The 21,657-nt window shown below is 42.4% G+C and overlaps 1 long non-coding RNA gene across 1 annotated transcript in view; it reads left to right on the top strand.

The window, feature by feature from the left end:
• LOC132518561 (uncharacterized) overlaps positions 1-20,971 on the top strand; it is a 57,384-nt gene extending 36,413 nt beyond the window's left edge. The window contains exons 3-6 of the long non-coding RNA XR_009539916.1: positions 6,291-6,338; positions 14,441-14,631; positions 15,870-15,989; positions 20,871-20,971. This is a non-coding gene — a long non-coding RNA (uncharacterized LOC132518561). The remainder of the gene's footprint in view (positions 1-6,290; positions 6,339-14,440; positions 14,632-15,869; positions 15,990-20,870) is intronic.
• The last annotated feature ends 686 nt before the right edge of the window (positions 20,972-21,657 follow it).

The raw sequence follows: 21,657 nt of genomic DNA, 5'->3' as shown, positions 1-21,657 counted from the left end.
GTTTTACAACAAATGCTAAAGGAACTTCTCTAGGCAGGAAACACAAGAGAAGGAAAAGACCTACAATAACAAACCCAAAACAATTAAGAAAATGGTAATAGGAACATACATATCGATAATTAACTTAAATGTAAATGGATTAAATGCTTCAACCAAAAGACATAGAGTGACTGAATGGATCCAGAAACAAGACCTGTATATATGCTATCTACAAGAGATCGACTTCAGACCCAGGGACACATACAAAATGAAAATGAGGGGATGGAAAAAGATATTCCATGCAAATGGAAATCAAAAGAAAGCTAGAGTAGCAATTCTCATATCAGACAGAATAGACTTTAAAATAAAGACTATTATAAGACACAAAGAAGGACACTACATAATGATCAAGGGATCAATCCAAGAAGAAGATATAATAATTGTAAATATTTATGCACCCAACATAGGAGCACCTCAGTACCTAAGACAAATGCTAGCAGCCATAAAAGGGGAAATCAACAGTAACACAATCATAGTAGGGGACTTTAACACCCCACTCTCACCAGTGGACAGATCATCCAAAATGAAAATAAATAAGGAAACACAAACTTTAAATGATACATTAAACAAGATGGACTTAATTGATATTATTAGGAAATTCCATCCAAAAACAACAGAATACACTTTCTTCTCAAGTGCTCATGAAACATTCTCCAGGATAGATCATATCTTGGGTCACAAGTCAAGCCTTGGTAAATTTAAGAAAATTGAAATCGTATCAAGTATCTTTTCCGACCACAATGCTGTAAAACAAGATATCAATTACAGGAAAAATCTGTAAAAAATACAAACACATGGAGGCTAAACAATACACTACTAAATAACCTAGAGATCACTGATGAAATCAAAGAGGAAATCATAAAATACCTAGAAACAAATGACGATAAAAACGTGACAACCAAAAACCTATGGGATTCAGCAAAAGCAGTTCTAAGAGGGAAGTTTTATAGCAATACAATCCTACCTCAGAAAACAAGAAATCTCACACAACCTAACCTTACAGCTAAAGCAATTAGAGAAAGAAGAACAAAAAACCCTAAAGTTAGCACAAGGAAAGAAATCATAAAAATCAGACCTGAAATAAATGAAAGAAATGATAGCAGAGATCAATAAAACTAAAAGCTTGTTCTTTGAAGAGATAAACAAAGTTGACGAACCATTAGCCAGACTCATCAAGAAAAAAACGGAAAAGACTCAAATTTACAGAATTAGAAATGGAAAAGGAGGAGTAACAAGTGACACTGCAGAAATCCAAAGGATCATGAGAGATTACTACAAGCAACTATATGCCAATAAAATGGACAACCTGGAAGAAATGGATAAATTCTTAGAAAAGCACAACCTCCTGAGACTGAACCAGGAAGAAATAGAAAATTTAAACAGACCAATCACAAGCACTGAAATTGAGACCGTGATTAAAAATCTTCCAACAAACAAAAGCCCAGGACCAGATGGCTTCACAGGCAAATTCTATCAAACATTTAGAGAAGGGCTAACATGTATCCTTCTCAAACTCTTCCAAAATATAGCAGAGGGAGGAACACTCCCAAACTCGTCTACAAGGCCACCATCACCCTGATACCAAACCAGACAAAGATGTCCCAAAGAAATAAAACTATAGGCCAATATCTCTGATGAACATAGATGCAAAAATCCTCAACAAAATTCCAGCAAACAGAATCCAACAGCACATTAAAAGGATCATACACCATGATCAAGTGGGGTTTATCCCAGGAATGCAAGCATTCTTCAGTATACACAAATCAAGCAATGTGATACACCATATTAGCAAACTGAAGGATAAAAACCATATGATCATCTCAATAGATGCATGAAAAGCTTTTGAAAAAATTCAACACCCATTTATGATAAAAAAAAAACCCTCCAGTAAAGAGGCATAAAGAGAACTTACCTGAATATAATGAAGACCTTATATGACAAACCCACAGCCAATATCGTCCTCAATGTTGAATAACTGAAAACATTTCCACTAAGATCAGGAACAAGACAAGGTTGTCCACTCTCACCACTATTCAGCATACATTTAGAAGTTTTAACCACAGCACTCAGAGACGGAAAATGAAATAGATGGAATCAAAATGAGAAAAGAAGAATAAAACTGTCACTGTTTGCAGATGACATGATACTATACATAGAGAATCCTAAAAATGCTGCCAGAAAACTACTAGAGCTAGTCAATGAATTTGGTAAAGTAGCAGGATACAAAATTAATGCACAGAAATCTCTTACATTCCTATACACCAATGATGAAAAATATGGAAGAGAAATTAAGGAAACACTCCCATTTGCCATTGCAACAAAAAGAATAAAATACCTAGGGATAAATCTACCTAAGGACACAAAAGACCTGTATGCAGAAAACTGTACAACACTGATGAAAGAAATTAAAGATGATACCAACAGATGGAGAGATATACCATGTTCTTGGATTGGAAAATCAACACTGTGAAAATGACTATGCTTCCCAAAGCAATCTTCAGATTCAATGCCATCACTTTCAAGCTGCCAATGGCATTTTTCACAGAACTAGAACAAAAAATTTCACAATTTGTATGGAAACACAGAAGACCCTGAATAGCCAAAGCAATCTTGAGAAAGAAAAACGGACCTGGAGGAATCAGGCTTCTGGACTACAGACTATACTACAAAGCCACAGTAATCAAGACAGTATGATACTGGCACAAAAACAGAAATACAGATCAATGGAACAGAACACAAAGCCAAGAGATAAACCCATGCACCTATGGTCACCTTATTTTTGATAAAAGAGGCAAGAATATACAATCGAGAAAAGACAGCCTCTTCAGTAAGTGGTGCTGGGAGAACTGGACAGCTACATGTAAAAGAATGAAATTAGAACACTCCCTAACACCATACACAAAAATAAACTCAAAATGGATTAAAGACCTAAATGTAAGGCCAGACACTATAAAACTCTTAGAGGAAAACATAGGCAGAAAACTCTATGACATAAATCACAGCAAGATCCTTTTTGACCCACCTCCTAGAGAAATGGAAATAAAAACAAAAATAAACAAATGGGACCTAATGAAACGTAAAAGCTTTTGCACAGCAAAGGAAACCATAAACAAGATGAAAAGACAACCTTCAGAATGGGAGAAAATATTTGCAAATGAAGCAACTGACAAAGGATTAATCTCCAAAATATACAAGCAGCTCATTCAGCTCAATATTAAAGAAACAAACAACCCAATCCAAAAATGGGCAGAAGACCTAAATAGACATTTCTCCAAAGAAGACATACAGATTGTCAACAAACACATGAAAGGATGCTCTACACCACTAATCGTTAGAGAAATGCAGATCAGAACTACAGTGAGGTATCACCTCACACCCATCAGAATGGCCATCATCAAAAAATCTAGAAACAATAAATGCTGGAGAGGGTATGGAGAAAGGCAACCCTCTTGCACTGTTGGTGGGAATGTAAATTGATATAGCCACTATGGAGAACAATAAGGAGGTTCTTTAAAAAGGTAAAAAACTAACATACGACTCAGCAATCCCACTACTGGGCATATACCCTGAGAAAACCATAATTCAAAAAGAGTCATGTACCACAATGTTCATTGCAGCTCTATTTACAGTAACCAGGGCATGGAAGCAACCTAAGTGTCCATCGACAGATGAATGGATAAGGAAGATGTGGCACATATATATACAATGGAATATTACTCAGCTATAAGAAGAAATTAAATTGAACTATTTGTAGTGAGGTGGATGGACCTAGAGTCTGTCATACAGAGTATAGTATGTCAGAAAGAGAAAAACGAATACCATATGCTAACAGATACATTGGAATCTAAAAAAAAATTGGTTTGAAGAACCTAGGGGCAGGACAGGAATAAAGGCACAGACATAGAGAATGGACTTGAGGACGTGGGCTGGGGGAAGGGTAAGCTGGGGTGAAGTGAGAGAGTGGCATGGACATATATACACTACCAAATGTAAAATAGATAGCTAGTGGGAAGCAGCCGCATAGCACAGGGAGATCAGCTCCATGTTTGTGACCACCTAGAGGGGTGGGATAGGGAGGGTGGGAGGGAGACTCAAGAGGGAGGACATATGGGGATATATGTATATGTGTAGCTGATTCACTTTGGTATAAAGCAGAAACTAACATACCACTGTAAAGCAATTATACTCCAATAAAGATGTTAGAAAAAATACAGATTGCACAGTTTATTGGAAAAAAAATTTTAAGACTAATCATAGAAGTATTGTCAAGAATGTGGAGCAACTAGAACACTCATACACTGCTGTTGGGAATGCAAAATGGAAAAATCTCCTAGTAAAAACTCCAACAGTTTCTCAAAAAAAAAAAAAATTAAACTTACACCCATGATTTGACCGAGCTACTCCCTCGTAAGTACAGTATTTACCCAAGAGAAAAGAGAAACATGTATCCACACATGTAGAGAAATTCAGAGCAACTTTATTTATAATGGCCCCAAACTGGAAACCATCCAAACGTCCATCACCAAGTAAATAAAGAAATTGTGGTATATCCATGCAGCAAAAAGGAACAAATTACTGATACACACTAGATAGATGATTATCAGAATAATTACGCTGAGTAAAAGGAGCCAGACACACATCCCCTACCATCAGAAAACAAAAGAACATCTATACTGTGTGGTTCCACTTATATAAAATTCTAAAAACTAAATCATCTATAAGACAGAAAGCAAATCAGTGGTTTCCTAGAGGACAGGGATGGGTAAGGGGTGGGGACTTATAAAGGGGCAGAAGGAAGCTTTGGGGATGATGGATATATTCGTCATCTTGGCTGCAGTGATGCTCTCATGAATGTATAGTATGTCAATCTCATTAAATTGTGTAATTTACATATACATAGTTTATTATACATTAAATCCCAGTAAAACTTTAGAAAAATTAAGTGAATAAGATGTTTCAGTTCTATGTCCTTTAGCTCCCTTTTCCCATGTGAGGGGCTGCCACCCAATGGGGAGCATCTGCTTCTAACTCTGTAGTGCTAACTGCAGTGGCCACAGGACTGCCTGCTTCCTTTAGTGACAGCTGAGTGTGGCCTCCTGGCCTCTGTCATCTCTAGGAAGGCTCTGCTGGTACAGTCATTCAGCGGTCAGCCCATCCACAAAAAACTGAAAATCAACACTTACTTAGAATTTTCACATCAGTGACAATAGTGGCCTCATCTTGGGTAATCTTCATCAATAAGTACGGATTGAGTTACACCAATAACTTTAAAGTCAAGGTATAGCCTGGAGGTCACCTAGGACCCAATCTGCTAAAACATAGTGTCTGAACACATCTTTCACTTCCACAGGAACTTACAACACATCCTGGAGTTTCATTTCACATCTTTATTTGTAGCCCTGATTACACGTCTTTGAAAGCTTATCTATTTTGACTTTTCATCGCCTCTTTCCTAACCAAGAAACAATAAAATCCTGAGCCACATAAAAACCGTGATTCATCCTAACATCTATTTCCCAGCAACCTTCTTCTCAGGTCTAAGTTTAACAAGCAATCGAGAGTTAGAAATTTATGTGGATGGTGTTCGGGAAGATGATAATGCTGTTTGACAGAGTTTTGTCATCATACCATCGGTTTTCTCTATGTCTGTATATATTTAACAGAAAATGGCTGTAACAGATACTACATGTGAGAGGCTACCATAGAAATTACCATAAACTTTGGATTCAGATCTGAACTCAAAGCCCCTTTGTATAATTTCCTAGTTGTATGACGTATGGCAAGTTTCTTATCTTTTTTGAACTTCAGGTTTCTCTTCTGTAAAGTGAGATGATTGTTTTGTAAGGGTTTAGTAAGATATTTTCTTTAAGGAACTTTATAAATTAAGAAACCATAGTATAGTCATTCAGATCACGGGATCTGAAGCCAGGCAGTCTACATTTCAATCCTGACCTTGCCACTTCCTTTGTAGTACTCTGTGCCTCAGTTTCTTCATCTGTAAAAATAAAGATCATAAGAGCACCTACCTCCTAAGGCTGGTATGTGGGTTAAATTCGTTAATACGTATATATAAAACGTTTACACCAGTACGGACACAAGACGAGGACTCAATAAATATTAGCCGCCGTCAGCATTATTCAGTTATTTGTGATCATCTGTGCCGCATAATAGGTGTTGGATCAATGGTAGACTTCATTCATTTAAAATCCTCTGTCTCTTTCGGTTTTCAAAACAACTTCTCTATCCTACAGCCATCCCTGAAGTGCTCCCAAGAAAACCCAGACATTCTTCAGATCACAGTAAGAATGACACTTTTTTCTGTGTGTGCGCATGTGTTGCGTAGCAAAGCAAATAAAATAATGGCTAATGTGAGATTTTAATTATCACGTGTGTCAGTGATGCTGCTTTGTAAATCAGAGTTAATTCATTCTGAGTCCTTGCTACTTCTTCAGTCTTCCTACCAGCTCAGGAGCAAGTGTGCTATTTTCTGTGTCAACAACAAGGGTTCTTCTAGAAAGGGTATTCAGCAAAAGCAGGGTGCCACCTCCGCAAGAGCAATTTCAAGACTGGGAATTTAGACTTATACTGAGTTCCAGCTAACGTATGTTTCTCAGAAAAGGGCAAGATGTTTCCTCACTGTGGTGTTAGACAGGGCACAGCCTCCTCCAGCAGCACTTTTTGGCCTTATCCTTCAGAAAATGGTCCAAACTTTTTGAATCAGTGATTTTGTCTTAATCCTTTAACGCACTCCTTCATATAATGGATTCAGTTATTTATTTGGCCGTTATGTGAAATGGTACTTTCTTTTATTTATCTAAATGCATGGTTTTCAAACTTACAATGTTTACTCACAACTAAGTCTTGCATGGAAACATAATTCATAAAGCATAAAACATGAGGGGAGCTGAGGAGTGTAGGTTGAAAAAAGAAACCAGTGGCCACCCAACCAAACCCCACACACACTCCTGTCCCCTACACCTGCCCCTGCAGTACTTCCAAGAAATCCCGTATGTTTTTCAGATCACACTTTCGAATCTTCTGTCCTAAAGTACACTTCTCCATTAAGTTTTCCAAAAAACTTCTTCATCACTGTATTTGTGTATTTCATGAAAAGCCCACCATTCCTCTGATTTTCCTGGTTGTGCTTCTATCCATTGCAGTCATGTTGCCTTTAAGGTGCCTCCTTTCCAAAGTGATAAAGCTTACATTTTTCAACAAATCAAAAAGCGCTTACTCCTATCCTGTCATCATTCTTCTATCATTGTAATGATTAAGAAGAAAGAGATAGACTGAAGTTTTCAAGGTTCTTTCTTCTGGAAAGATACAAGCAAAACTTTGGAATGATTGAAGTCCATGAAATCATCATGGAGCTGGAAAGGATGAAGGTGGGTTTTTTCAGCAAATTCCTCACTAATGGATCTTTTTATTGGGGGGAGGGGTCTTGAAGCTTGACCATAGAGATACACACAGAGTAGGAGAATTTCTTGCTGAGGCAACTACAGCTCAAAAATAGAAATTGCTTTACAAGAGACTGAGTGAATAAACAAAGATGATAAAACTACAAATGTATATTACTCATCAGTGTTGCAATGGCAAAACTATGACATGTATGCCCCCACTCCCACCTCTAATGCCCAAGGTAAAGATCCCTGATGATCATGGCATAGGTGCAGCCTCAGAATCCTTCACAACACAGCAGTCCAGGCGACCACTACATATTAATTAATCAGCATTGGCATGTGATTGGAAGTCTCTCTGCTGATCAGTACTGATCTAGCCCAACCACCAGATTTCACTTATAGAAATAGAAGCCCAGAGGGTGGACAATTTGCCCAATATCACACAGCTGATTAGTGGTGGGTAGCCATGCCCTTTCACCAACTCTCAGTCCATTACACTGAACATATTAAAACACGTGTTGAACTCTGAGAATTCCTGTGTTCTTACCCCCTGTGTCCATATATAGGGAGCTAAGGGCATCTCCTATCTTTCTTTCAGTCCTAAAGTTGTTTCACAGTATTTGTTCCCCTGTAGCTTTTCAGAATTTATGTCAGTAATGCCAGATATTGGAGGCAGCATCTTGCAAAAGTTAAGAGCACAGGCTTTGCCTGAGCAGTTCAAACTAGGCTGATATTCCTGCCTTGCTATTTACTCGCTGCGTGATATCCAGAATGCAGTCTAACCTCTCTGAACCTCAGTTTCCTCCGGCATAGGATAAATACCCACCTCACAGGGATGCTCTGAGATTAACTCAGATTCTGAGATTAAATGCTCTGAGATTAAATCAGATGCTGTATGTGAAAGTGCATAGCACAGGGCCCAGAACTTCACAGGTACATATTTACCTGGAAGAGTTTTCCTTTCTTCCTTTCCTTCCCTTCCTTCTTCCCCTTTCTCTTTTCTTCATAGTTGATTCTACAAGTTATTAACTCCTTGAACTTGGGCAAGGAGCTTAACCTTTCTGAGTTTCTTTCTTCATTTTTAAAACAAGGATCACATTAGTACTGACCAAGCTGGCTTGCTGTGGAAAGTAAATGGGATTAGAGCAGCAGCAGCAAACTCGACTCACAGTATGAGTATGGAGTCCATACAGAGAATCTTCTAGAAGACTTACCAACTTTCTTGCACTTAAATGTCTAACCTCAGAGGCTTTTTCCATGAATATTTACATTATGGCCATTGGAGGTAGGATGCAAAGGAGGTGGCTAATATCAGAAGGCCCAGCTGTCTCTTGAGAGGGAGTCCTTTCATGGTGGGTAGGATAGTTTAGGATTCCAAGTTTGAAAACTTGAATTTTCATGAAGCCTGTCATGAACTTGCTCTGTGACCTTTGGCAGGTCATTTAGCCTCTCTGGACATCAGGGTAATCCACCATGCCCACATCATAGCACTGGCAGCCCAATGAGAAATGACCCAGGGAAATCTAAAGGAAGGAATCGTATTTTTTCTTTTTTCTGGAAGAAAAAACGAGGGGGATCTGTCCCCCTGGAGCTGGAATTGGCTCTAGTTTATCTTTCTCTTTCTCTTACATGCACAAATGACTTTTTATGTGAAGATCTTCTTTTTTAATTTAAGATTGGATACGTGGCTGCCCTACTTAGAGTTTAAGCTGTCTCTGAGCAGCCGTCTTGCACTCCTACACATGTAGCCAATTAGAGGATGCACACTGATCCTGGGCCTCCAAGAATCTTCTTCTGATCTTTACAGCAAAGACTTTGTGTACAGAGGGTCCCTAAATTATTAGATGGAATGACCTAGTTCAAACATGACAAAAATTTGAAACACACCTTTCCTACCACAAACAGACACACAGGCGTGTGTGCACACATGTACACAAGCACTTCTTCCTCCAGACCTGCCGAGCCTCCGTAGGGCTCCAGAGTGACAACCAAGAGGATGGTACCAGTGACAGTGTCGGTTCTGATGGATCATTTTGATCAGCAGCAAAGAGTTTCCAGAATGAATGCAAGCACTGGGTAATTGAGAATGAGTCCTTTGGGCTATTAGGTATCTAGTAGACGATAAGAAAAATCCTCATCTTTTGCTAGTTATAGAAAAAGAGATATATTTTTCGCCTACAAAGAAAGTGAAAGGACTAGGCCGTTATCGGTTACCATGGCAACGCAGCTCCACTACTGCTCAGTTCATCCTGTCACTATGGAAGACTTGAGGGAAAAAAGAAAATAACACCAAGCTTCTCTCTGTTTTTTTGTTAAATATTTTGAAGCGACATTTCATGGCATGAGCCTGAAACAACTTCTTCTGAGAAGAAAGGACAGGAGAACCTGAGAGGGAGATAAAGGGGGAATGCAAAGCCTAGAGGACGCCGGGGACGTGTTGGAGAGGAGCTAGCTGTTTACTGATGTGTTCAGTACCAATGAAACTGAGAGGGAAGGAAAAGAAAGTAATAAGTATTTATTGAGTGCCCACCACATGCCTGGTGTGGTGCTTAATAATGAACAGTCTGCAACCTCCCAGAACTCTCTGTCTGAAAGAGAAAGACAACTAAACAGGCAATTAAAATATAAGGGGCAGATTATTCCAGGGCATAAGTACGGGGGCAATGGGAGTAGGTGGCACTGACACTGGTGTTTTTTTAGGGGGCAGGAGGAGGGAAGGGGGTAGAATTCCCTGTGTGTAATGGAGCTACCACTCCCGGCATTTCTTCTCCCACTCACATAAGATAATGAATAAATAAGCACAGTCCCCAAATATGGTTAACTTAACTTGTGCTCCCTCCAGCCAGTGCAATAAATTACTCCTAGAGTAACAGAAAGAACATGGATTGGATTCAGACTACCTCGATTCAACACTGACACTTACTAGGTATGCAGTCTGGGTTCAGTCATTAAACTTCTGAGAGTGTCTATTTCCTCATCTGTATTTATCTGGAAGATGATGAGGATTAATGATAGTGGATTTTTCGTTGTAGTTTTTGGTTATTTATTTATTTGGTTGCATCAGGTCTTAGTTGTGGCAGGCAGGCTCCTTAGTTGCGGCTGCCAGCTTCTTAGTTGTGGCACCTGGGCTCCTTAGTTGCGGCAGGCAGGCTCCTTAGTTGTGGCATATGAACTCTTAGTTACAGCACGCATGTGGGATCTAGTTCCCGGACCAGGGATCAAACCGGGGCCCCCTGCATTGGGAGCGCAGAGTCTTAACCACTGTGCTACCAGGGAAGTCCCTATGATAGTGTTTTAAGCAGGTTTGTAACATAAAGTTGTGCTGGCAGCAGAGTACAGGATGGTCCTAGAGCCAAACAGTAGTGGTGGAGGGAACGAGGGAGACACTCTAAAGACAAGAGCGTGGGTGATGGTTAGATAAGATGAGTGGCAGTGGAGAGGCGTGGATGGATTCTAGAAATTCTATAAATTAGGACCAACAGAAGTTATTGAACATGAAAGAGAGAGAATTGAAAAATGAAGCCAGGTTGTTGGACAACTGAGTGAATGGCATAGCCATTTGCTAAATGATGGTTAGTGATGGAGCCACAAGTTTGGCACCATTTTGGTTGGTTACAAAGTAGCCAAGTTGGTTAAGTCATGTTAAGTTTTTAGAAGGGCACTTGTTAAGCTTTTGTGTGAGACTGGTATGTGTGTTTGCCCAGAGTTTGAAATAGGTCTGGAACACTATGAGAAGGTTACACATTTAGCTTAGAACATGACGAGGGATTCTAGAATGAGATCTTGTGTAGACTCCACCGTCAGGTGCATAAGCGCAACCACAGCAGAACAATTCAGAACATCTTCTTACTCTCCGTCTTTAATTACAAGCTACATTCCTTCTGCAATCTCCATTACTGCTGGCTGCACATGAAAGATTGGAGATCATCTGTAGCCTTGGAGAAAGAAGGACGTTTAATTCCCCTATTGCTCTTTGCACTGATATCCAGGAACTTAGTTTTTGTGGAGCTCAACAACCTCAGTCAGGTTTAAAGAATGCCAAAGGTGGGACATGTTGAAATGAGATAGAATGTGGCCTAGTTGAGTTGTCTCTGGTGGTAGTTGGCCAGTTGGCTGGCTAGAGGATTCCATCTGTGACCCTCACGTGTGCTCACTTGCGCTCTATTCTCTCTTCCAGCAAACCCAACGCTGAACTCATTCTTCTTCCAGGGGTCCACGGTCTTGCTGCAAAGGCAGAACTCGTTTCTACACACAGCCATGCAAGATCTTGGCTTCTGCCATTTTAACTGCCAGGAGTGTACACGAAGTCAGAGGAGGTGGATTTGAGACCTAGTGCCGCAGCTAGCCGAGGTGTTTATCCTGAGCAAGCTTCTTCATTCTCAGAGAGTTTCCTTCTCTGCGTTGCAGGGATAATAGTGACAAGAGAGGGCCCCATCCCACCTGGTGGCAGTGAGGAATAGCTGAAACAAGGCGTGGGAAAGAGGTGTGGAACTGAAACAGGAGTTGGGTGTTGACTCTCGGAGCGTGGGGAGGGCAGCTGGATTGTAGAAATAGGAAAAGCGAACCTCCCACCCCTTCCTTCCTGCTGCCATGCATGTCTAGGACTCTCTGGGAGGCATCCCCTCAGGGTAACCTTGAAACTTCTGTAGGAGGGGCCTGAGGTCTGAGAAGATAGAATTCTTTGTAGGTAGTGGGGCTGTCACTCTCAGGCACTTCTTCTCCCGCGATAAGACAGTAAGTAAATAAACTCTCCACTGCACCTTCACCGTATATCAACCCTCTAAGGTTGCCCTGAGCACAGTCCCCAAATACGGTTACTAAATTTACGCTTCCTGCAGCCAGTAGCAGTAAGTCTCTCCTAGAGTAACAGAAAGAACATGGCTTTGGATTCAGACTACCTAGATTCCGTGCTGACATTTACTAGATGTGCAGCCTTGGTTAAGTCATTTAACTTCTGTGAGTGTCTATTTCCTCATTTGTAACAAAGAGAGATTATCCTTCTCAAATGGTCTTATAAGGATTAGAGATAATTTATGTAAGGTGCCAATCACAGGGTCTAGCACATAGCAGGCACTCAATAAGCAGTAGCTCCCTTCTTTTATTTATAATCACTTATAATAATAAAAAAATAAGAGGATCTACTTCTGCAGACCCTCAGCCCACTGTCTCTCAAACTTTCTATCAGTTACTATGGCTGTACAAGGATTTCTCCCCATTCAGAGGGCAGCATCTGGATTCAGTGGTTATGAAACCAGTTGACAACAGAGAGGATTGGGAAAAATCCTGTCTCTGACTCTATCACTATCACTGTATCTGCTCAGAAATCTCAGCCAGCACTCCTCCCGCTGGCATCTAGAAGTCACTCCTGCATCTCAGAGCAACTTTGCAATAACCAGCTCCCACGAGAGGGGCTTTGGCATCTCTGCAGGTGGAGAGGGTCAGAGCAGGACAGCTAGAAAGATACGTCTGGCTGGGCCCCTGCTCCCTGGCACTCCTTCGTACCCAGTGGCTGCGTAAAGGGTGGATGAGGGATATTTGGTTTTAATTGGGAAATGCTATCAATTGTCCTAGGCTCATTTAAAAATCCATTAGTATCAGGAAGTGGACAGATTAAGTAATGAGGAAGAGAAAAGGGAAAAAGCTGTCAGTGCCCTGCTTTGCAGGGACCGAGCGGCCTGTCTAAGCTTCACCAGCGAGGGCTGCATTGAATGCTAAGAAGCTACTGGAGTCGATTTTGAGATGCTGTGGAGGGAGAAGAGGTGTCTGGGCCAATTCACACAAAGTCCTGGGCAAGCTTGTTGTTCTCGCAGCTCCCAAAGGTGGTACTGCTGTGATCGGCACTGAGATTTCAGGTTTCTGGCAGCTGTTTCTGGCAGCCTGGCAACTGTGCCACCCAGCGGTAACCATATCAACACATGCAAATAATCGCTCCCCTGTGTTACCTCCCTATTTGCCAAACTCGAAAGTGGGTCCAGGGTCCTTTTCATCCTGGGAGACATCAGTCAGGTTCAAAGTCCATAGTGGACCTGAGGCAGACAGGGAGAAAGAGGATAGAGATGTACTGGAGGATGGATGAGAGAGACAGGGAAGCAGAAATGAAGGAGGACAAAGGTAAAAGCAGGCTATAAGAACCGGAAATGAAAGGGATGCGTGACAGTGCTGTGTCTTAGTTTCCTAGGGCTGCTGTAACAAAGTGCCACAACCTGGGTGACTTAAAGCAACAGAAGTTTACTCTCTCACAGTTCTGGAGGCTAGAACTCTAAAATCAAGGTGTCTGCAGAGCCATGCTCCCTGCAAAGCTTCTGGGGCAAGGTCTTTCCTTGCCTCTTCCACCCTACTGGTAGCCCTAGATGTTCCTTGGCTCGTATCAGCTGCCTCTGGCTTCACATGGCCATCTTCCCTCTGGGTCTGTATCTGTGTCTCTGCTCCTCTTTGTATAACGACACATCATACTGAAGTAGTGTCCACCCTAATTAAGCATGACCTCATCTTAACTTGATGACATCTGCAAAGAAGACTGTATTTCCAAGTAAGGTCCCATGCACTGGCCCTGGGGGTTAGAACTTTAACATATCTTTGCCGGGTCATACAATTTAACCCATTAGAGGCTGTTCAGAGGGCTGCTGTCTGATAAATTTAGTCCAGTACTGTAGAAGGCCCTGGGAAAGGCTGGAGAGGCACTAGTAGAGATTTCAGAGTCACAAATTCCAATGTAACATAATAGTTAAGTAACATAATAAAATTTGTTAAGTAACATAACAGGCTGCAGAATAGGAAAATGGTGGTTGTTCCTTACCCCAAGACCTTGGGATGAGGATGAACTAGAGTTCTTTCCCCAGATAAGGGCAAAGGCTGCTCGGCTCCAGCCAATGTTGCCCTGTAGGACTGGCTCAAGGAGGCCAGACCCTCCAAGGAGGCAAGAATCCAGATTTATATGCAAAATTTCACAATTGTATTTTAAACTTTGGCAAATAATTTTTTTTTTCCAAAATGCGGTGCAGCCCAAACTAAGCCCCTCTGCAAACTAAGAACAGTCGTGAGTAGCCAATCTGCCCCCACTGGTAAAGAGCCTTAGGTTCAAGTCCCAGGCTTGCAACTTACCGTGTGACCTTCAGTGATTCCTCTCGCGTCTCTAGACCACAGTTTCCTAGTGGGGCAGGAGGCAGCCTCGATCATCCCACAGAGTATGGTGGTGAGTGATGGTGAATATTTCAAGGTATGGGATGCCAGGCGTATGCTGGAGGTACTTACAGAGTAGTTTAAGAAACAAGACTTACACATTGGGAAACTTGAGTGACTTCCTGCAGTTGTTCTGAATATTATATAAGTGGATCAATTTAAAGCCACTAGAAAGTGCCTGCCCCGGCCTCCCGCTGAGTAACTCCTGCCCTCATGCTAACCCGTTTCAGGGCTCCTCTGTGAGTCAGACTTAGCGGCTGTTTTAGTGGTTTGAAATGCATGGGTTCCAAATGCAGAGATGTGAGGCAGATATAACTGAGTTGCTAGGAGAGAGCATCACAGAGGGGAGACAGAAATCTTCCAATCCCAGCTTTAACACTGCTGATGATAATAGCTCACTGTGCAAATTCTATGCACGAGGCACTGTGCTAAGAGATGCCGTGGATTATTTGCCGTTCTCACGCCAACCCTGAGAGGTAGATGTTATAATGACTTCTATTTCATTGACGGAACAGAAGCAGGAACTCCAGAGTTTCGGGAGAAATCTCCCAGTTCTTTGTGGCAGCTAAATCAAATATTTTTCAAAACCTTGTGCAGTCTAAACTAAGGCCATCTGCAAACTGAACCCAGCCCATGCACAGCCACTTTGTGATCTTTGGTCAAGAGCCTTGGATTCCATGGGCTTCCCTGGTGGTGCAGTGGTTAAGAATCTGCCTGCTAATTCAGGGGACACGGGTTCAAGCCCTGGTCTGGGAAGATCCCACATGCCACGGAGCAACTAAGCCCGTGCACCACAACTACTGAGCCTGCACTCTAGAGCCCACGAGCCACGACTACTGAGCTCGTGTGCCACAGCTACTAAAGCCCGCACGCCTAGAGCGCATGCTCCGCAACAAGAGAAGCCACCGCGATGAGAAGCCTGCGCACCACAACGAAGAGTAGCCCCCGCTGGCCCCAACTAGAGAAAGCCCTGCACAACAACAAAGAACCAAAGCAGCCAAAAATAAATAAATTAAATTTAAAAGAAAAAAGAGCCTTGAATTCCAGTTCTAGCTTTGCCGTTCTCTGTGTGACCTTGGGTAAGTCACATACTCTCTCCAGACCATGGTTGAGATGCTCAATAACTTGCCAAGGTGACAGAGTTTATAAGTGGCAAAGCTCAGGATTTGAACCCACTCAGTTCAGAGTCACGAAATGTAATCACCGTAAATGTAAACAATCTTCAATATGTGTTTCCATTACTCTTCTAAGACCCTCCACCAACCAAGCTACCAGATCTAGGTGAGACACAGGATGGCGACCTATTTGCGTTGGCTAATATCTTTAAGAAACTCCAGTGATGGACAGCAAATAAGAATGAAAAGAATGAAAGTAAGTGAGTGAAGAGTTGCATAGACTTGTTTAAATGTGAAGGGCAAAGAAGAGGTAGCAAGGCCCTCTCCTCAGCTACGCATCGTTTGGCCTAAGATTGCATCCTTGGGTTTTTTTTCCTCAGTCATGTGACACTTTTGATTCATGCCTCAAAATCAGAGGAGTCTTAAAAGCTTTTGATGTGAAAATGAAGCTGCCCAGTGGTTTTTCAGATTGATTGATTTTTTAAGTCTTTATTGAATTTGTTACAATATCACTTCTATTTTATATTTTGGTTTTTTGGCCACAAGGCATGTGGGATCTTAGCTCCCTGACCAGGGGTGGAACCCGCACCCCATGCATTGGAAGGCGAAGTCTTAACCACTGGACCACCAGGGAAGTCCCTAGATTTATTTTTAGCAGAAAACCTTTTTTTAAAAAAGAATGAAACCTTACATAGAATGCCAGCATATAGAATAGCATCAGCTGGTGTCCATTATGTACTGCTCCGGCATAATAACGATAATGAAGGTAAGAACGCAGCAGCTGGTCTTCCCTGGTGGCGCAGTGGTTGAGAGTCCGCCTGCCGATGCAGGGGACATGGGTTCGTGCCCCGGTCCGGGAGGATCCCACATGCCGCGGAGCGGCTGGGCCCGTGGGCCATGGCCGCTGAGCCTGCGCATCCAGAGCCTGTGCTCCACAATGGGAGAGGCTGCAACAGTGAGAGGCCCGCGTACCGCAAAAAAAAAAAAAAAAAAAAAAAAGAACACAGCATGCCAGGCACAATTTATTCTAAGACCTGACCCACGGTAACTCATGGAAGCCTTACAACAACTCTAGGAGGAGACTGAGGCTCAGAGATGTTAAGTAATTTGCTCAAGGTCACAGAGCTTAGCCGGAGGCTGCCTCCAAGGCCCACAGCCTTTCCCCTCTACTGCTCTGCTCTCCACCCCAGTTCCCTCCAGACGTGCCAGGGTAAAAGGAAGGAGCAGCTTATTGCAGATGAGAGCCACAGTGATACAGAGCCATACCTTTGCCACTTAGGATTCCGAGTCATATTGAAACCCCAGTTTGATTTTACTCTCCACACGGACTTCTCTTCTAACTGACAGTGACTAGGCCTGTCATTGTACCTCAGTCTTAGCTAATCTGTCTTTGAGGTGTTTCAGTGGGTCTTTCAAAGAGATAGTCGTGTCTCCCTCAAAAAATAAATGAGAAGTCAGAATATCCCCAATGTTACTCTCCAAATTGGGTGAAAATCTGTGCAGAGTGGTTAGAAACAGACCCTAATCCACTGGATTTATATACATAAAAGAGGATCTGCAGTGATCCCAGGAAGAAAGGGGCCCAGCTGCCCACGAGGCCTCTTCAGGGAACCTCAGGCTCTGGGAACCCAGGCAGAAAAGAAAGCCGCTAGCCAGGAAGAAACATACTGGTCTGCTCTCTGGTTTGCCTGGGACAACACAGAAGCTGTTTAATTTGCATGATTAAGCCAGGGCTGATGGTACAATTAGTGATAGGTTAAACGTCTCCGGAGCTTTATTTTCTTTACACTTTACTAATAAAATGTAACTTTTAAATAGAACATGGATGTTAACCATTAAGCTTCTAGAGAGTTGAACCAGAACAGATTTCTCAACCTTGGCATTATTGATATCTGGGGCTGGATGATTCTTTGCTGTGGGAGCTGTCCTGGGCACTGGAGGATGATTAGAAGTAGTTCTGGCCTCTGAGCATTCCGGGCCATTAGCATGATCCTTCACTCCCCCAGTTTGTGACAATCAAAAATACCTCTGCGTGTTGCTAAATATCCCCCAGAGGGCAAAATAAATCCCAGTGAGAACACTGAATTAGGTGATTTCAGAGATGCCATTTAGTTATCATCCTATGATCCCTATGATATCTGAGATAAGTTTTAAATGAAAACTTCAGCCCAGGGACTTTCCTGGCGGTCCAGTGGTTAAGACTCCATGCTTTCATTGCCGAGGACGTGAGTTCGATCCGTGGTCAGGGAACTAAGATCTCCCAAGCCATGGGGCACGGCCAAAAAAAGAAAGAAAAAAGTTTAGCTCAATATATTTTTCCTACTGCTAAACTTTGTCTGGAGGTCCTGGTTCATAGGTCGAGGCCAACATCATAGTGGTTTGCCTTCACTCCAGTTGCTCCTGGCTACCGGACCTCAAGTTAGTTCCTAAAGGCATATAGGTTAATAATCCTGCAGAGATCAGCCTCTCTCACCACCTCCTGTTGCTTCCAACTCCCTTCTCTCAACATATCTCCTCTTCCCACAAATACGAAACTAGAAAACAAATGAAAATAAATGTCAAGTATCTTGGCTGAGTTAGTGTAACCCACCCAGACAGCCTTTCTCATATCAAGGGGCATTATTTATTTCTTACTTTGTTTTTTTCCATTGTCTTTTTCTAAACAATTTTCTCTCGTAATTACTACTTATTTATTTAAGGGCTTAAGTCACATCCTGTATGTAAGTGTGGGTGTTAAGAATTCAAACCCCGTGATCAGACCACAGCCCAGGTTTGAATACCTGCCCATCCATCCACCCACTAGTTTCAGGATGTTGGGTAATTTCCTGAGACTCGTAGCTGCAGTTTTATTATCCACAAAATGGAGACAGTAGTCGTGCCGGCTCCACATGGTGGCTGTGAGAATTTAATACAATATGTATGTGAAGTATTCAGCAAAATGCTGTGCATATAGCAAGCATTCAGTACACGCTCTTCCCACTATCATCATCACGATTATAATTATTTTTAATGATCACTTCATTCCCTATCCTCCAATTTCCACTAGAAGTATCTGGAAGTAATGAATTCGGGCAGCCAGGGGATTGCTTCAGGAACTTTTGAAGAAATAAACATTTTTAAAAAGCAATTAAAACTTATCCCACCATACCTTTCTATCACTCTGAGACCACCAGCCAAGAAGGCCATAGGATATCCACAATGAACTCAGCCAGAACCCGAAACCAGGAAGTCCCAAAAGACAACCCCTGCCCCCCCCCCCGGAAGTCCTCCAAATCACTCTTCCCTCTTTCTTTTCATAGCCACCTACGTAGGACCTCCCCCTCATTCCCTCCACCTTTCCTTTTCCAAAAGTAGCTCCTGCCATTATTTGAAGTGGCTACACTTGAGTTCAGAATGACAGGAAAGAAAAGATCTTGTCTCCTTGGTGATACTTATTTGCTCAGCAGGTGAAAAGCAAAGACTTGCAAGAAAGAGGTGAAACTCTGGTGCAGCCAAAGTAATTACAGCCCCTTTCTCATCACCCAGCGTTAACTCCTTGCTGCCTGTGTCCAGAATGAAGGGAACAGCCCTTTGGGATTTAAGGGTTCAAAAGACTTACTGACCTTTTTTCTTTTTTTTTTAATTAATTAATTTATTATTTATTTTTGGCTGTGTTGGGTCTTCGTTGCTGTGTGCGGGCTTTCTCTAGTTGCAGCAAGCGGCGGCTACTCTTTGTTGTGGTGCGCGGGCTTCTCGTTGTGTGGTGGCTTCTCTTGTTGCGGAGCACGGGCTCTAGGCATGTGGGCTTCAGTAATTGTGGCTTGCGGGCTCTAGAGCACAGGCTCAGTAGTTGTGGCGCACGGGCTTAGTTGCTCTGCAGCATGTGGGATCTTCCCAGACTAGGGCTCGAACCCGTGTCCCCTGCATTGGCAGATGGATTCTTAACCTCTGTGCCACCAGGGAAGTCCCTGACCGTTTTTCTTAATCAACACAGATTGAGGTGTTTACCATGGAGTCCTTTTTTCTGTGTAGGTGACCAGCAGTGAGTGGTCTGGGTAATGGGTTTTTCTGTGTATACTTAGTATGACATATAGCATCATGCTTACACCCTCAGTCTAGAAATGTACACGCCTGGGTTTGAATCCCAGCTTGGCTGTTTACTAGCTGTGAGAAAAGGATTGTCACTTCACATGTTTCAAGACATTCTCCTGTCCATTAGCACAGATGGTCCCCATGCTACCTAAGCCTTGGGAGACCAGGAGGCGATATCATTAAACCCATCAGACACAGAGTCAGAGAGGTTGCCAGTTGCTTGAGATTACTTATTAGTCTGTAATGGATTGGAGAATAACTCTGGCAAGTTATTTGATCTGTTTGAGCTTCAGTTTTCATATCTGTATTTCTTCTGCATAGGGTTGTTCTAATGATTCAGTTTGTAAACAGTGTGACATACTTAGCTCAAACCCTGGCATCTAATAGGTATTCAATAAACAGTTCTGAAAATAATGGCTATTTAGATGACAATAATTGGGGTCTATGCAGAGAGTATATGAAAAGAGCCCAGCATTAGCAATTAGGAGACCTAAGTCCCGAGATCTGTCCCTAAATGTTATCTTGAGTGACTATCTCAACCTCTGCAGCATAGTTTCCTATCAGACTAAAATGGAGTTACTATTATTTGCCTCTAATTGCTTTGAAAAATGGTGAAAGTCTCAACTGAGCTCTAGGGAAGAAAGGAACCTCGAAAAATATAAAGTGCAGAACAGATTTAACCACTAGTAATGTTCTCATTCTTTGCATGCTGCTGTTGTTACGGTTGCCTTTGATCCTGGTAGTGGCATTTGACAGGCTCACTACACATAGGCTCTTCTAGCACATTCTAGACAAGGAGAGACTGCCAGAAACCATTGCTGAAGCTAACTCAAGGCTGAGTCAGATTAGAACCCAAGTCTGTGACCTCAATCTAGTTTCTTTCTCACTCACCGAGTGGGAGAGGTCCTACAGAGTACTGGACCTTGTACGGAGGCTAGAAATATTGACTAATGGCATTCACAAAATGAGAGGCATTCGATGATTCTGTGTAGCCCTTCTGATTGCTAAATTTACAGAAGCGTTTCTTCAGAGCTGTTTGTCTTTCCTTCCTTTTCTATCTCTTCAGGGTAAAGAGCGTTCAGCTGCTGACAGCCGGCGATGGGCTTACCCCATGAACAGTTCATAAGCGTGACAGCTCCCAGCAGAGCTTCTTGTGCAAGCCTGGTAGAGGGCTCAGTCCAGCAATGGAGGCAGCCGAGATTGCCTGCAAAATAAACATGCAGCTTCTTAATGGTCATTACTGTACATTGAATAGCTCCCCGACGGAGGCTGGGGCAAGGGAAGTGAGGACGGGGGAGGTCGTTTCCATTCCATGACTTTATAAAGTCCCATTGAGATGGGAGCCGAGTCAGAGAGCTGGCCAGGGATGGTGACCTCCCAAAGCAAGTCAGTGACATGTCTGGGGATGGAGGTCAGACAAAGGTCCAAAGACTTTCACCACTGCTACTCCTTCTGCAGAGCTCAGCTGGGAAAATGTACTGAGTGCAGGAACTCTTGATATTCCCAGGCTTCCTGTACTTGGCAGTTGCTGAAGTTGTTAAGTCACTTGAGGACAGGCGGTGCCAAGGTACCATCACCTAATTCAGCATCTATTTTGGGTTGAGGCCACAGGCCATTGCTATACTGATTACAGAAGAGAAAAATCAATCTAGTACTAGGATTGTTCAGTATTAGGAAAAAAAAAAGACCAGAGGTGAACCCATTACCCATCAGGAATTTGAAGGAACTCTCAAGGAAAAGACGATTTTTCAACATGGCTCCATAGAGCAGAGCCAGGGCCAGTAAGTGGAGATCATGGCAAGATGACCACGTTTGGAAAATTGACAGTTCAGTGGTCCAAAATGGAGTGGAAT

Source organism: Lagenorhynchus albirostris, chromosome 3 (assembly GCF_949774975.1).
Source record: "Lagenorhynchus albirostris chromosome 3, mLagAlb1.1, whole genome shotgun sequence".
Lineage (NCBI taxonomy): Eukaryota > Metazoa > Chordata > Mammalia > Artiodactyla > Delphinidae > Lagenorhynchus > Lagenorhynchus albirostris.
This window is presented reverse-complemented; position numbering and strand designations above follow the sequence as displayed.